The 12,216-nt window shown below is 39.8% G+C and overlaps 1 non-coding gene across 1 annotated transcript; it reads left to right on the top strand.

The window, feature by feature from the left end:
- The first annotated feature begins 4,606 nt into the window (after nt 1-4,606).
- LOC123325405 lies at nt 4,607-4,708 on the top strand. Its single transcript, XR_006540413.1, has one exon. It is a non-coding gene; the product is annotated as a U6 spliceosomal RNA (small nuclear RNA).
- The last annotated feature ends 7,508 nt before the right edge of the window (nt 4,709-12,216 follow it).

A 12,216-nucleotide genomic window follows, 5' to 3' on the forward strand; every position in this document is an offset into this window, starting at 1 on the left:
GCAAAATCTTGACATGACCTTCCTAGGGGGATGAGACCCTGCCCCCATCAGGTGCTCCCTCAGAAGGCTCACTCACTGATGCTGATTCCCTCCAGCTAAGGGAATTTGTCAAACTTTACTTTGTTTACTTATGTTACAGGAACAGCAGACTTATATTGATTCTCAAGTTATGAAATTCTACTATAATATGAAACACCTTTTTTTTTTCAAAGTATACATACATTTCCTTCTAGAAATGCTGATACACATCCATAGGAACTTTATCTATTTGAAAAACAATGCTATAAGATGTCAGGGTAACAAAGGGAAGGTGTGAAGGTCACACAAAGAACAATTCTGTGGGACCCAGAGAGAAAAAGAAAAGAGTCCCATCATGAAACTACCTTTTTGAAAACTTTTCTGGCCAAAGAGTGGTCTCAGAAATGGGTATATGTTCTGTCTCAACCTGCACACCAAACCCAATAGGTTAGAAATAGCATCTCTGCATATTATGCAATATACTGCCCAAATGAAAATAGTTTTCATCCCAACTCCAGAAAAGTCCTGCTTTATAAATTTCTTGTTTCTCATGCAATGTGTTCAATATGACGCTCTTCTATACCAGCTCATCAATTTTGTCAATTGCCATTAGTAGATCCTTGAGAAGCAATGCAAAGACCTCCAATCCACAGAGCCTGACTACAGGCATATGTATGAACTCAGAGCCCCCAGCTAGGAGCAAGGAAGGGCTATATGTGTGTATTTTGGGGGTGGGAAGTGGGACCTGGTAGAATCCCAGAGATCACAGGTTGCAGGGCTCTCTTTGAACATGATCATTTTTAAACTTTGCCTCTCCCTGAGCAATAATGAGGTCGGAGACGCAACATAATCCCAGGGTATGAACAGGCATGAGGCTTCAATTGCACCAGCTAGCAGAGGTAAGAAAAGAATACCAATACGACAACTCCACAGACATATGGCACAAGGGATCATTACCCAGGCTGCTCAACTCTGCATGGTCTAATCTGCCTTGGCCCCATAAAGCACCAGTGTATAGTTTAACACAGCTGGACCCACTCTTCAGAAGCATGTTGCCGTGGCTAAGGTTGTGCTGACCTGAAAGAAAAGAAGAAAAAGAGATGGTATTAATGGCTCCCTTTCATGTCAACAGGATTTAATGAAAAAGGAACAGAGGGCTTAGTCGTTTTTCAATGCCCCCAAACCTTACCATGTATCCAGGATATTCTGGGTTCCATTTAGTATTTGATTTGAGTTTTAATTATTTTAGTAATAGACAAAGTAAAAGCTGAGTAAATCACATGCACTAAAATCCTGAAAACCTTTCCCAACCTAAAAACAGTCAGCAACTTTTCGCCCACATTTTACACAAGGAAAAACGAATGTTTCCATGAAGCGTCCCAAATTCTTAGACGAATCAGAGATAAGAAGCTCCCACCAGCAACTTCAGTGTCACTGGCCCAATTCAGCAGTTTGGGCTTTGGCAGCAGTCCCACTGACAGGACAGAGGACTCTTTGGGAAGACAGGCGATTTGAAATGCAAGTGTTATTTATAAATTATCTCCAGATGGTCCAGTTCCTACAATTCCTAAATTGCTCAGATTTTCAGAGTGGAAATTTTAATCATAGACATTTGAGGTTGATTTGGTTAAGCTGGGGACAATTTTGAGAACTCAAATGACAAAAAGAAGGCGAATGAGTCTGTCCGGGACTGCTCAGGAGACTTGCCCTTGCTCACGGTGTCTTGGTTGATCAACACTTGCCTCCTGCTTTCCTCAGACTCCCAGAGGGGCCTTGCCCTTTGCACCTGGGAGGAACTGCTGAAAATATCCTCTAGGGAAGGAGCCAAACTGAATAGTTAATTTACTGTTAGAGTATATCTCGCCCCCCACACCCCAGCACAGGATAGGTATTAGAATTCCAGTGCTATCGGTTTCTCTCAAGTACTTCTCAGCATCAGGAGTTAGGTCTGATCTACACTTGGCCATCTCCATTGCTCTCTCCCCACACTTCCCTCCCTCCCCTTCCTCCTTTCATTCCTCCCTCTCTCAATCCCTTCTCTTTCCCTTCTCTCCCTTCCTTTCTCCCTTCTATCCTTCCATTGTTTTTTCCATTATTTCTTCCATTTATCCAACAATTGTTTATTAAGCACTTACTATGTGCCAGGCATGGGGCTGGGTGCTGATCAGAGGTCAAAACATACTTTCTTCAGATACCAGCAGACAAAAAAATAGGACCTGAGTCCTCCCTCATCATAGAGCTTTGTAGAATCACATCAATTCCAGCACATGAGAGTCCATGTACGCAAAAGAAAAAAACTTTACCATTTCTACTTCTACCAATGATGAATTCAAGATTCTGAGGAAAGATGATCTGCCCAAGATTATAAAATTACAAATGAAGTTGGGGAGGGGTGGGCAGCTTTCTTAGGCCTCCAGACACAGTGGCCATGATTCTTCTGTGTATATTTTTGGTTTAGCCGAGGAAAAAAGAAGAAACAGAGGGATGGTCATGTGTTATCAGGCCTATTCAATGGACCACAGCTGAAGGAATGGCTTTAAATCATAGTCAATGCTGGGCTCAAAGCAGACATTTAGACTTTAGAATAAGTGATCCAGAGGATCATTAAGAAGGGACATTCATTATTTCTCAGGTTCATCTACGTGTATGGATAAAATACATAAAAACTGGACAAGAACAGTTACCTAAAGAAAAAATGACTGAGATAGCAAGGAAATCACAGCAACATAGGTAATATAGGTATGTTATTCATTTGGAAGGCTAATTGCTGGCATCATACATGCTTGTATAACTGATTTACAAATTAATTCTCTAGGAAGAATAATACAGCGGTTATTCTAGCAATGATGATTGCCACAGATACACGAATGCAATAATGAAGAAAGTAGGACAAAGAGAGGTAGCCCAGGGGCTTTCAAACTCTAGTACACATCAAAATTACCTAGAAGGCTTGTTGAGACATGCATCAATAAATAGGCTCACCCCAGAGTTTCTGATTTAGTAGGTGTGGGGTGGGGCCTGAGAATTTGCATTTCTAGTAAGTTCCCAGATGGAAATTGATGCTGCCCCTCCATCTGGGAACAAAGTGATAATCCTGAGTTAGAGACCCACTTGGGGAAGAGCATGAAAGGGCATGGCATGGGCAAAGAGGGGTGCAAGAGGCACATGACTGAATGTAGTGGGTATCCAGTGTTGGGACTTTGAAAAAGGATGTGGATGAGGTCATAGAGAACTCTGAGAGCCAAGAAAGAGAAGGGAAGAGAAGGGAAGGCAAGGGAAGAAGGGAAAGAAAAGGAAGAAAGAAAGAAAGAAAGAAAGAAAGAAAGAAAGAAAGAAAGAAAGAAAGAAAGAAAGAAAGAAAGAAAGAAAGAAAGAAAGAAAGAAAGAAAGAAAGGAAGGAAGGAAGAAAGAAAGAAAAGAAAGAAAGAAAAAGAAAGAAAAAGATAGAAAGAAAGAAAGAAAAAGAAAGAAAGATAGAAGAAGGAAGGAAGGAAGGAAAAATTTTTTAAAGCAAGAGAGAGACATTAAATGTTTTGATAAGAAGCATAGTGGATGTCACAACCTGTGTTTTGGAAAGATAACTAGTGACAGGTGAGGGGTTTGGGTCTCTTGAAAGCAGAAAAATTTGGGCAGAATCTGTGGCTATTCTGTATAATTTCTTGATACAGAAAACTGAGAGATAAATTAAGTGAAATGATACAAAATAGATGGAAATAATTTAAAAAAACAGTATTATAATCTAATGACAATGCTATTGATTTATTATTAAAATATATTTTTAATTTAAGCAATATATATACTTTTTATTAAGATTTTAGGAATTACAAAAAAGGAGAGGAAAAAAATTAGTCATCCATATTCCCACCACCTCCACACAACCTCTAGTAATTTTTTTTAAAGATTTATTTCTTTTTAAGTTTATTTATTTATTTTTTTAGTCATCTCTACACCCAACGTGGGGCTTGAACTCAAGACTCTAAGATCAAGAGTCACATGCTCTTCCAACTGAACGAGGCAGGTGCCCTAACCAATAGTGATTTTTTAGTGTATTATCTCTATTGTCTCTTCTTTTTTATGCCCAAGAGTATTTTGTTGTGTTGTGACCACAATACAGATAAAAGTTTTTTCCTACCTTATTTTATACACATTATTTTCTTAAATCATTGTAAGCTTTTGCTAAACACAATTGCCAAACACATACGCTAAAGCAGATACTGCTGTTTACCTGTCTAATAGTCCTATTCCAGATCTTCCCTGCTGGCTGAATCCAATATTTTTTGGCCTACACCTCCCTTATTTGACGTAAGTAAATCTTCATTAATATAGAATAGTCAAGGTAGTTCTCTCTTAACCAGTAACTGATGTAATAGCTTTCTTTCAGAAAGTGGCAATGTTTTTTACTTTGACAAAGTTCTCCGTGACTGTAGTAGTTTGAAAAATGGACCCCAGAGCTATCAGATCCTAATCCCTGGACCTGTAAATGTCACCTTATTTGGAAAATGGGTCTTTCCAGATGTGATTAAATTAAGGATCTTGCTGGATTATCTGGGTGGCCTTAACTGCCATCACCAGTTTCCTTATAAGAGAGAGGGTTTCCACAGCATACATGCCAAAAATGGAATACTATAGAGAAGATAGCATGATCCTGCACAAAAATGACAAGCGAATTTGTGAAAAGTTCCACATTTAAAAGAGAGAGAGAACCAAAGGGAGGTTTCACACAGGCACACAAAGGAGAAGGTGATATGAAAATAAAGCAGAGGGCGCCTGGGTGGCTCAGTTGGTTAAGCGACTGCCTTCAGCTCAGGTCATGATCCCAGGGTCCTGGGATCGAGTCCTGCATCGGGTTCCCTGCTCTGCGGGGAGCCTGCTTCTCCCTCTCCCACTCCCCCTGCTTGTGTTCCCTCTCTTGCTGTGTCTCTCTCTGTCAAATAAATAAATAAAATCTTTAAAAAAAAAGAAAAGAAAGCAGAGACATTTGAAGACTGGACTGAGGTGGCCACATGCCAAGGACTGCCAACAGCCCCCAGAAGGTGGAAGAGACAAGGAATGGATTTCCCCCTAGAACCTCCATAGGGACCACAGCCCTATCAATGCCTTAATTTTACAGATTTTGGACTTGTGGACTCCAGAACTGTGACAGAATAAATTTCCATTGTTTTGTATCACTGAGTTTGATGTCATAAGAGCTGCAGACAACTAACACAGTAACTTACTCCAAATAATTCTTGAAATGTTCTGTCCCAGTTCTGGTCAATAAGACATGGTCTATGAAATGGAAGGTTCTTCTTGGAAAGATTTTCTTGCTCTTAGAAAAAGAGATGTGGGGGGAGGGTAGTCTAATTTTTCTACTGGATGTTATTGCATCTACCTATAACATTAGAACTGTGGCAGCCATCTTGTGACTATGAGGCAGGTGAGCCTGAGAACAAGCCAATGAGCCAAAGGTGGGAGAGCAGAAAGATGGAAAAAACCTTGGGCCTTTGATGACATCATCAAACTGCTTTAATTAACCAGCCCTGGGACTTTCCTATTATGAGATTTCTTCTTATTCAAGATAATCTTCTTACGTGAGATCAATGTGATTTTTAGGCTATCTTTAGTTGGGTTTTTCCTTACTTTCAGCTGAAAGCAACATACCAGATGCATGCATCAAATGGATTACACCATAATTAAGAAACTGGCCAACTAGGGGCCTGAAAACTACTGCCCGACTTTGTAAATAAAGTTTTATTGGAACACAGTCTCACTCACAGTCTGCTGTCATTTTTTTGCGCTACAATAATAAAACTGAGTAGTTGTGATGGAGATCGAACGGCCCACAAGCTTAAAATGATGCTATCAGGCCCTATCAAAGAAAGTTTGCAAACTCTTGCCATTCTTGAACACATCCATTCCTTTATTGTTGCATATTGTTTTTCTAGTTTCTCTGAAAACTGTCTTCTTTACATACATTTAAAACCTGTCACTTGACCACATTGCTGCACACACACCAAGTGCTATACATGGACAAAGGGTTCAATAAGAAAATAAATAACACACTCATGGAAACAATTTACAATCATCTCCTACTTCATCTGTGATCTTACCAGAGTTGGCCAATGGTTTTGATTAACATGTGAGACTGCATTTTCCACATATAAATAAGTACAGGTGATTACAAAAACTAATTCAAAACTGTAGCCTAATCTAGAAGAAAAACAAGAAAAAAAAGCTTTTCTTTCCCCTTTTTAAGTTTAAATCAGCCAAACTAAACTTCCTCCAGGGCTGAATGATGTTGGTGGGATGTATATCACGGTGAATGTTATTACAGCTGAGAGAGAAGGGCCTGAGCAGTCTCCAGTAGGCCAGCCTGAAGATCCCACTTTATGGTTGCAATTCTGAGCAGGGAGAAAGCTACTATTCAGTGACTAAGGCAGGACTCAAAGCTTGTCATGTAAATGGAGCCAATTGTATATTTAATTGATGTTTTGACTCCATGCCACATTCGCTCCCTCTCAAAGAAGAAAAAGATCATTTCTTTTTAGCAGGTTCCCCACAATGCACTGCACTCTGAAGGCACCTTCCTTTAAATGATCTGTGTGGCAGGCAGTCCTGAGGTTAAACTTGTGGCTGCACACAAGCAGGTTGCAGGAGGGAGTCGCTGACCAAATAACCTTTTGAACTTTGTGGGAAGGTCAAGCTGTAGCTGCTCCGGCCAAACATTTCTACTCGCTTCCTTAGGAGCTGCTCAGGAGGCTCTCGTTGGGTGCAGAAAGAACAAAATTTTCACATCTCTTAAGTTCTTCTGGGGGGCTTGCAGGATGCCCCCTGGGGCAAAACGCAAATAAACGGGCAAGGTGCATAATCTGAATAATCTTTGAGGATGAGCCAAGTCTTGTCCTTTTGTCAGGAGGAATCATCTAGAACGAGTCTGGCATCTTGGAGAGAGTCCAGAGTAAACAGCCCCTGAAGGCAATGCTCTGTAAATGCCCAGGATCTGGCTGTGCTCTAACATACACACACACAACACTCACTCGCTCACTCACTCACTCACACAATGCAATGTGCAGCAAAAACACCACCACCAAATCCTCAGGAAAACAACCAGAAAACCATTGGCTGCAGTGTGCCAGACTCAGAGAATGGACAATCAGAGGCAGAAAGTTTCAAGTCCATGAATATTCAACAAGAATCAATGAAAGTGCTTTTGGAAAGCTCCCGATTGGCACTTCCAGCCTATTCCACAGTTACCTTCTTTCCAAAACATCTGATAGGGAAGCATTCTACTTCCTTTCCCAAAGAATGCTGGACGTGTGCTACATTTTCCATATCAACCGTGCAAAACAATGACCCCCCTCCCCGCCCCATTTCTTAACTGAGACAGATACTAAATCTGTGACTGAGGAAGCACACATTTTATTGAAGGATTTTAGCTCTTATGAGATTTAAAGTAATAATGACAGTTAATAAATAACTACAGTAAATAAAAATTTTTATTTAAGAAGTTAGTATGAGAGCACTTAAAACTTGAGCATCTTGCCTTTTATAACTTCAAAAGGTTTGATACATGTTGTCTGCTAGCTCACATAAATTTCAATATAGAGCCCTATCAAGTGAGCAGGGATAGGGGTTCTTTATTTGATAGCAATGGAGGCTCAGAGTTAACAAACGACTTACAAAGGTTGCACTGTTTTCTTTTATCCAGGTTTAATGATCATTATTAAAATCATCTATGCTTCTAAATAAACATAAAAACTTAGAAAATTTTAGAAAATTGTTCTCATAATTAAAAAACAAAACAGAACAAACTTCCAACCAACCCTGTTTGGCAGGAAAGTGCAGGCTTTACTGTCAGGCAGATGTACATAGCTAGCTGGGGCTTCAGAAAAGCTACCTGGCTATCTCAGTCTCATTTTATCATCTGTAAAATAGGCATAACAATATTTACCATGCAGGATTGCTATGAGAATTAGAGACAAAATATTCAAAGCCCCTGGAATATGCTAGAGCCATAATAAATGGTAATTATTCACATTTGGAGTATTTTCTTTCAAGGGGGCATTAGGTATCAGTTATTTGGATTTTACATGTAATTAAAAATATATTTTATATACAGTGTTCTATCACATTTACAGACATACACTCTTTATACACAAACTCTTTATAGACATACACTGCAGAACACAAAGTACATATGCCTTCTTCCACCTAAACAATTCCCATTGTCAGACATACATGTAGTTTCCCACATCCACTCCTACAAATAACGCTGTGATTAAAATCTTCATGCTAAAGCTTCATCCACATTGAATTCTCAGGATCAATTTCCAGAATTAGAATTACTAAGTCAATGGCCAACGATCCTTGTGTTCTAATTGCTTTCTAAAAGGATTATAGTAATCCTCACAAGCAAAAAGCAGTTGAGAAGAGGGTTTGCTCACTTCACCCTTACTACCTCTGCCTCCATCCCTCTGGAAATCTGTGAAAATGTGATCACAAAGAGAACAATTTTCTGGTTTTGATTTATATTTCCTTGATTACTAGTGTGGTTGAATTTTTCCAAATATTTCTTAAGTGATTTGCAAATTGTTCTTTTCTTTTCCCATTTTTGAAGTCTTAATGTTTTTCCTAGAGATCTGTATGAGTTCCTTACTTATATGAAAAATGTTAACCTTGCTGAGTGCCACCTCAACCAAATGGGCAGGGACAAACAAGGCAGAAATGACTGTAAGAGAAGGACAATATTATAGGTCAATGACAAACCTACTGCGTTCTCAGTAGAACTGGGTCCCCTGATTTCTTCAATTCTCTGAGGCTGTACAGCATCCAGAAAGTAAGAAAACAAGAAGACAACCAAGTCACTAACATGTTTTGAATACTAAATGTGACTCTTCAATGTTTTATGCATCAAATATTTATTGAGCAACTATTCCATGTCAGGCTTTGTCCTAAATGCCAGGGATACTACAATGAAGAAAAGAGACAGGGTCTCCAGTTTCATGGAGCTTATTTATTGAATGTTTCCTAAATGTCAAGTGTATTTCCAGAGGCCTTCTCATCTCTGGCCTCAAGAACTCTAGGTGGTAAATATAATTATTTCTGTTTTTCAAATAAGAATGCTAAATCTCAGATAGGTTGGTGTATTTGACCAGCAGTGGACAGTAACAGTTCAGTGTTAGAGTAAGGCTGTGAACCCAGGCACACAGGATCCAATGCCCATGTTGTTTTCACAGTCCTAATAAATAAGATAAAACCTGGCGCGCCTGAGTGTCTCAGGCGTTAAGCATCTGCCTTCAGTTCAGGTCATGATCCCAGGGTCCTGGGATTGAGCCCCATATCGGGCTCCCTGCTCTGCGGGAAGCCTGCTTCTCCCTCTCCCACTCCCTCTGCTTGTGTTTCCTCTTTCACTGTGTCTCTCTGTGAAATAAATAAATAAAATCTTTAAAAAAAAAATAAGATAAAACCCCAAGTATAGGCAGTCCTTGCACTGTTGTAAAAATGATGTGTAGGCTGAAACTGTGCAAAATGATATTAATAATCAGTGGGGGAAATTAAATTGGTCCATGACCTTTAGAAATTTTTGTCAAAATACTGAAAACACTCTCACTGTCAGTTATGAATGTATAGGGAAATGAAAAAATAGTAAAACAAATATTTATTTAGCACACTGTAATTTAGCTGATTAGAAATACTGAGAATTATTTTATTTCTTTGTAAAAATTTATCTAGGATAATTAGAGTAGTGCCTGCCTTCTTGTCATATAACTTAAAACACAGAGCAAGTACCTTTTCCATGCCTTGGTAAATTGTCAGTCTCCTTTCCAAAATTTGGGTCAGTTTCACCATGTTATACTTTGCACTTTCAATGCCGTGAAATGTGATTTTTTTTTTTGCTGGCATCATGTCCTCTGGGACATCTTCATTGTTTTGTAATTTTCCTCATTTATGGTGATAAGTTCACCTTCACTAAGTTCCTTTGGTTGCTTATCTTGAATCTTTAAAATGGCTCCAAGGTCCACCTTCCCAGGCTCCCAGTTATATTTCCTAAACTTTCTAAACATTCAATTTGAATTTTACTTCCTACGTTATCACTTTTCCTTTCTTTTTTCTCTTCCATTTTTGTTGGCCAATTCATTCCCCTGATTATCCTGTAAATTGTCACATGGGTTATCACTGAAGACAAGGAGGCAACACAACTACATACTTTGCTGTCTGTGGGTAACATGAATAACAGATGCACAGTGACCAATCACTGAGTTTGAAAGAAGTGACATGATTGGTAAATAACTAATGATAATGCACATATTTAAGAAGTGATTTGTATACTGACCAATTAGCAAGTAAGTTCATACTCTGTGCCAGTACTCACAGTTCCTATGCCATGGTAACTGAAATTTTAACTGTGTTGTTGGAGGGGGCTGCTTTTATTTTACTAAACTAACTGAACTGTAGTGACTGAAATTAACACATACTGGAATCGTGCAAAATGAGGATCACCTGTATTATCTTTGGGCTTCTTGGAATTGGGTCTTGCATAAATATACCAGTGAAATGATAGCATATTTTTAAAAAGGCAACATTGATTTTATCTCGTCAGGTTGTCCCTCTCCAACAACGGATGTAAAATAGCAGGGTGTGGCCACAGAGAGCACTATCGTTTAATCATTCAGTTGAAAACCCAGTCCACATACCTTCTTTCCTCACTCCAATGGACCTGCTTTTCTAGGATAATTCCATCTAGTTCACAAAGCATAGTGAAGATATTTCCTGTCTTCATGAAAAACACTTCCATCCTCTCCCTGCCCCAGGGAGGAAATGGAAAGAGAATGCTCATCCATCACAACAGGATGTGGAGCTGTGTACCTGGGTCCACCCCCATGTCTCAGATTTAATGTGCAGTTGTAACCCAGGCACAGATCTAAGCAATATGCCATATGTGCAGACCCCAAGAGAAATGAGAACAAGCCTGGAGGAAGTCAGGCAGGGCAGCTAGCCCCAAAGATACTGAATATTCTTTGCCACAACAGTCCATTTCCTTTGTAGCCTGGTTTTCATGGGACTCTATATATGTCAGTGTGAGGCAAGGGGAAGACAGTGGTTGAGGGGCAGAGGAGTCTGCCTTTGTCTCATCCGGGTGCAGATGTAATTGTTAAAGTAAGAAGAGGGACACCAGGAGATGGAGGTGCATGAAAAGGGAAGTGTTAGAGCTGCCAGGATCAGAGTTTATCCTAAGACCATTGCAGTTGGACAAAAGTGTGTAGTAAGAGGAAAGTGTCTTCGTTGGGGTTTCCCAGAGGCTGATCCTGAATACAGGTAGTTAATTTGTGTGGTAATGTCAAGAGGATCAGGAGAATGGGAAAATGAACCATGGAAAGCAAGGAAACAATACAGAATATGCCAATGAGCAGGTAGCTAATGTGAGGAGTCAGGACTCAGTTGTCCTGGGACTTCTATGGGGCAATAGAAAACGCCTCAGAGTCATCTCACCCAAGGAACAAGAAAGCTGTTGAGGACAGTTCAACCTCCCGGTTGAGGGCTACCTGCTATCTTGTAACTTCTCGGCATTTAGGGTCTGCCTTGCACGCAGCAGAGCATACCCTTAGAGGCCAGAGGAAGCCTGGAGGTAGACAGTCACAAATTCTTATAGTATAAAACCATCTGGAGTTTACAAAATGGTGAGTACCAACAGATACAGGTAAGTCATCAACAGTGTCTGCTATTAGGTTATAATTATGGTCTAGGTGTTGTTCTAAGCACTTTGCATGTATTAACTCATTCATACATGTAAGCCTACAGCAAGACAACAAGGTAGGTACTATTATCATCTTTTTATACATTAGGCACAGAGAGGTTAAGTAACTGGCCCAAGCTCACCGGCTAGCAAGTGGCAGAGGAAAAAATTACAGACTATATGGTAAGGCTCCATGTAACCTCTATATCATATTACCAACACCCGCTGCGATGCATGCTTGAACTTCTCTACTTACTGTATGGCTAGGGAACAGCTTCATTTTTAAACAGGATAACTGAAGAACATTTAGGGGAGAGCAAGACACTTTACATGAGCAGGGTCCCCAACATAATAAAGTACCAGCTAACTCCTGAGAGGATACCTGAGCTTCCATGTAGGAAAGAAACACTCTTCTTTTACTTAAGCCACTGTGTTTGGGAATCTTGTCATTACAGTGGCCCAACCCATATCCTAATAAACACACA

Source organism: Neomonachus schauinslandi, chromosome 7, assembly GCF_002201575.2.
Source record: "Neomonachus schauinslandi chromosome 7, ASM220157v2, whole genome shotgun sequence".
Taxonomy (NCBI): Eukaryota; Metazoa; Chordata; class Mammalia; order Carnivora; family Phocidae; genus Neomonachus; species Neomonachus schauinslandi.